Below are 6,000 nucleotides of genomic sequence, written 5' to 3'. Positions count from 1 at the left end.
CCGGCGCTATAAGCTCCCTCCCACTAACACCATAAACCCCCTTCATTTACCCAGCTAAGTCCGCTACGACAGGGATCCCAGCTACAGTTAATCCCATCAAAACAGAGCAGAGAAAGCGGCCCGAGCACAATGACGGCTCAACGCACAGCGGGACCGCAAGACGCAGGAGAGACGTGCGGAGACAACGTCCTTCCACCTGTAACTAAAAACACTATTTTATCATCCAGTCACAGCCTGGACACACACACACACACAGAGCAGTGTGTTCATGCACCGGATAAATAAGAGATTACAGATCTTACTCCCAGAACGGCCATTTTGAATTTACATCACAGTCGGTGGGAGGCGAGACGCACATCGTAGGAACGCTGGGAACTGGACTAACGTTTATCGCCTTGCAGATTCCACGCTGGAAAACGGAAACACGAATGGATCTCAGGAATCTGGAGAGACATCGCTTCACATTTTGAGTTCATATGTTGTACGTTTAGCGTTTAGCTCAGACACGCTGCAGCAAATCACACTGACACACACCGGGCGTCACTGTGGCCTGACTGTAACTGTTCTCCCTCACTTCATCAGCAAAAGAAACAAAGAGAAGAAGAATAAAAAGATAATTAAATTCAGCAAAACTGAGTCATGGATCTACGACAGTGTATTAGTGCCACTGTAGGGAAAATATATATATATTATAATATTCTGAGGGAAAAAAAAATCAGAATTTCTGAGATTAAAGTGGCAAATTTATGAGAAAAAAACTGTGCTGACTAGTTTTTGCTGCCTTCTCTGCCAACGCCCCAAACAAATGTTTTATTTTAAGAATTAACATGACCAACTCGAAAAGGCTGCTTCGCATAAACAATGTGATTTTTTTTTTTTTCTCACATGGATAGATTATCAACTATGACACAAGTATTTCCTAAAGGAGAACAGAAGATTTATGACCATGTGAAGATGGCATAAAAAAAAAAAAAAAAAAATCCTAGTCCAGGCACTCAAGTTCAGTATGAAAAATAAAAAGGCCTTTATTTTAGTTGGCTTCAGATATTAAAAAATGAAGAGAACACACAACTTCAATCTAGCTTTCTCTGCGGTGTTTATTTTACACGGTATAGATGTATAGCAGCATGTTCCTTTAATGTGATGAACAGATTTAGCAGCAGCAGTGAAGATGATTTGCTGTAGCTAGCCTGGGCAACGTTAGCAATCATGTCTGCCTCTCAATGAGCGACTCATTTGCCGTCAGCGCACAGATCAGTGTTTCTCTCTGTTGTTCTCTGTTTTTCCATAGCGGTTGCAGCAGGATACATTTAGCATGGAGGTGGAAAGTTTTGTCTTGGAAAAGGGAACATCCGGTCATTGAGAGAAAGCTCCATAACCTCTCGACAACAAATGACACAAGATAATAACGCAAAATGAAAACAAATGAAAATCTGAGCAGCGACAGAGAAACAGAAACTGCAGGCTGACTGTATCCTGATAAAAAAGAGCTCTGGTTATCTGGTTGTAAATTCTACACACTTTTATTTAAGTTACTACAGGAATATTATAGCAATACTACAGCGACTCCATAGGAGATAAACCATCTTGACGGATCCTAAAGTCACCACAAACTCACTCATTAATACCACAAACAGTATAAGTGAGTATAGGAGAGTGAGGAATTTTTGGTGAGGGTTAGCCACGGCACTGACCTCCCAGGAATTTTCTTGGTTTCCATGGCAATGTCAGAAAAAAAAAAAACACGTGACTGCATCCAATGCATTTCAGATAAGGCCGATGGTGATTTTAATTCAGAGGCAGAGGTCCACTCTCCTCGTATTTGAATAAAGCAAACAGGGCGTCCGAGATGAGCTGACAGCCACAAATGACATTGTCAGAGAAGAAATTATCAGCCTGTTTACAATCTGTTTGCTCGTGGAGGACAAACAGAGAGCCGAGTCTGAATGCTGAAGCTTCTGGAAGGAGGACAGGAAGAAGGTTCAGCCCTGCAGGTTCCCACTGAAGAGCGGGGTGTGTTCGGCGATCGTCACATACTCTCACTCTCTGGATAACACCCCTGGATAACATAAAATAATAAACAGATCTACATTATTGTGTTTATGGCTTAATAATGTCTGCAGTGCTTTGAAATGATGGGATGATAATACTGTTGGTTAAAAATGTATCATTTGAGTTATTATACTTTTTCTTTTAGTTATTAGTCAATGGTATTATTATTAATATGTCATCAGTTTAAAATTGTTACAGCCTATTTGAAGTAATTAATGACCAAAAAAATACATGACATTATATTTTCTCTTATATATAACAATGATAGGTTTTTGGTGCACTTTCAGCACACTTAGAGGGACATTTCAGTATTATTATCATTATTACGGTTTTTTTTTTTAACATCATCAGCTGCTACAGTACATGTTGTGCAGACCATTACTTCTCATTTAAGGGATGCAAGTTTATTTAGGGAAGAGACACAAACAGTTGGCCTTGCAGAATACATCTATACAAGGAAAAAAAATCTGAGGTATTTCACTATAATGCAAAAAAAAAAAAAAAAAAAAAAAAAAAAAAGACTAGAAAACAGTTGGTGCATGTCAGCTCTGAACAACTCTGCAGCTTGCTGTTACAGCTAAACACATGATCCTAACAAATTCAGTTTTCAATTAAACTGATTTATTGAAGCTGTGAACCTGCACTTAAGAGTCTGGAAGCAAGTCTCCGGTGCAGGTTTTGTAATTAAAGCAAAAAATGAAATAAAATAAAATAAAATAAAATAAAATAAATAAAAAATAAAAAAAATATTTTGAACACTAATAACGATGATGATAATACCCTAATGATACAAATTCCAGCTCCCAAACTGGAACCAAGGCCGATCTGTCCAGCAGATTTGACGTAAATCTGTCCCCAGGTGTTGGACATATCCTGCTGACAGACAGACAGACTGAGAGGGGGGAAAACAAAACCTCGTACAGAGGTAAAACTACAGCGCGGCTAAAGGAAGATTAAGAGGGCGTGACAGCCTAAACGGTGTCAAAGCTCCGGTCGGCGTGTCAGCCAGTGAAGCAGCAGCAGCAGTCGGCCTTTTTGGACCGGAGCCTCCCTGCTGTTTGGTTAAGAGGCTGAACGCAAAATGTGACCGCAGAGGAAAAGTGGATTTCCATATCAGCGCTGGCTCACACTGCCACTGCAAACAGTCTGTTTATCTCTGCTGCCGCTCAGCGAAAATGCACAGACACAGACACACACACACACACACACACGCACACACACACAGAGAGAGACAACATGACCTATAACAACACAACTAGCTTCCTCATCCTGCCCCCTTTATTATTATAACAATACCTTTTACTTATTACCACATTATTTTGTAATTTGTTTTCCTTCCACTTTCCCATCAAGAGACCATCTGCTCTAAACCGCTTTGCCTGGTTAAATAAAGTTTTAAAAACCAATTGCATGCCTTTGTATTATTTGCACAATCATTATTAGAATATTTATTATTAAATTCTTTTCAACTGTATGGTCACTAAGCGTCACAAAACATAACTTTCAAAGATTAGACAAAAGCCAACTTAAACTGTTAATTATCAGTGGCCAACTAGACCAAAAACTATTATGAATTGCTCTATTATGTCATCTTCCTCCAGTTTTCCTTATGCTAAATAAATATTTAAAAATTAACTATGCCCTAGTAAAAATTACTTAAAATTATCTTAAATTTTGTCATATTGATGCATCCCTTCTGACAGACTCCAGTTCTCAGTGGTGTTTGATTTTAAACATTTTTCTGTGAAATGCTGAATTGCGTAGAAACTGTACAGAAAACTGTATAGAAAAAATATCCAAAAACAAACTTATAGGCTGCGAAAATGGGTTTGGAGTTTAATTTCCAAGTAACTTTCACTTTAAAGTCTTCTGCTGAATTTATTTTGTAATTTGTAATTTATTTATTTTGTTCTTCATTGGTTCTAATAAAAATCTAATTTCTCACAACACACTTAGTCTTTAACACAGAATTCATTCAGTTTTATTTATTTATTTATTTATTTATTTATTTATTTATGTATTTATTTTTTAATAAATGATCACAATTTCCTGAATTCAAACGTCAGAACTTTACTGTAAAATAATTGGTGGAGTTGCATTAATTTAGCAGAATAGTTGATTTTAAACAAAGTCAGAGAGAAAGTTTCCAGGCTTTTCCCTCAGACGAAAGTGCAGCCGGCCTAAGGGAAGGCTGGTGGCGCCACCTATGGGCCAAAACTCAGTGACACAATTACACTGCCTCTGAACCCTCTAATCCTGTTAAAACTTTCTTTTTAATCCCATCAAAGAAAAAAGGTGTCTGCCATCGCATCTCAAACAAACCAGGACAAAAAAAGAGGAGAACATTTTCTTAAAGCCACAGGCTCCAAGTTAAATGTATGTTTTTCTGTTTCCTGTCCTCCTGTGTGACTCCTGTGACTCCTGTTTCTCCAGGTGCAGACTGACAGCAGGACAGGAAACTGTGGTGCCAAATCATGCGGCTGAACGTGAGAGTTGGCCTGTAGCTTCATCACTGATAACTTAAGTTACAGGCAAATGCCAGAACTTACCAAACACAACCTGTGGCTGAAATATTTTCTTCAAGTTTTGATGTGAGCAGTTTGATGTCTTTGCCTTTTACATAAAGGAAATGTAACTGGGTGACAGATTCACGGACACACCAACATGCAGAGTGTTTCTGAGGCGCTGCACAGCTTCATAGACTCTCCAGGTCCCTTAGGCTCTGCTGGAGGGGTGGAGCTCCTCCAGCACACAGGGAGGGATATTACATAATCATTATATTAACATATAATATTATTAGATATTATAGCAGGGCTGCAGAGCATAAAGCCTGACTACAAAGACAAATACACATCTGAGAGCTGAGTGGCAGCAAAAGTGATGAGTCATCCTTTACATTACTCTGGACAAGAGAACGCTACAGCGAGCGTCACTGCAGATGACTTTGGTTTTGTTTTTTTGTTTTTTGCTAAATTTCTGGTAATATTTTACTACTTTCTTTGCAGACTACTTATTGCTCATTTTTGGATTTTTATTTTTTTACTCATGTAATTTTCCTGTATTTTTTTTTTTAAAAAAAAACTATTTTCTTGCTAATTTTCAGGTGTAAGGGTTAAACATGTTAAACACACAACAAGAGAACAACAAGAAATCTGGCACTGATCCTGCATCACTGATGTGACATTTCAATGTATCAATATAATTATATACTATAATATTATTATTATTAATAATAGTAGTAGTATTAAAATTGCTAATTTTGAAGTAATATTTTTCTATTTTGCTTTCACCTGTTTTCCTGTGTTTTTGAAAGAAATCAAGTGACTTTGTGCAGGTTTCAAATGATCATCCTGTGATGAAACAGTTCTATCCTGACAGGACTGGTCTCTTTCAGGACGACTACACCCCCATCCACGGGCCAGGAGGGCTCTGATGGGGATGAAAATGAACACCTATAGGAGATTTTGGACTCTCCACTACCATCATCAAAACTCCAAACGAGGGAATATCATTTGGAGGAACGGAGCTCCGCCCCTCCAGGAGAGCCCCAGCAAATTGGAGAATCTGTGCCAACGAGAACTGAAGCTGTTCAACACTTTGAGTTGAGTTGCCCTTTAATTCGTCACCGTCTGCAAGTCAAAAACACAAATTAATCTAATCTGCTGATTCTCTCACCCTCTGTGGCAGTTGGCCAACACAGGACATCTCTTCAGATCAAGTTCAAGTTCAGGTTTGTTTAAAGCCCAATATCACCACTGACAGTCTCATGGTTACAACAAACAGGAGGACACACCCCGATTTAATCCCTATCATAATCCCAACTGATCTCAGGTAAAGGGAAGAAATCTTGGGAAGGGGCACAGAGAGAGGAGACCCCTTTCCTGGGCCAGACAGGCCTGGCTTTTCTCTTCTGTTCTTGTATTTGGCTGACTAAAAAGTGGCAGTGGA

This window comes from Myripristis murdjan, chromosome 24 (genome assembly GCF_902150065.1).
Source record: "Myripristis murdjan chromosome 24, fMyrMur1.1, whole genome shotgun sequence".
NCBI classification, from domain to species: Eukaryota; Metazoa; Chordata; class Actinopteri; order Holocentriformes; family Holocentridae; genus Myripristis; species Myripristis murdjan.
Note: the sequence above shows the minus strand (reverse complement) of the source record.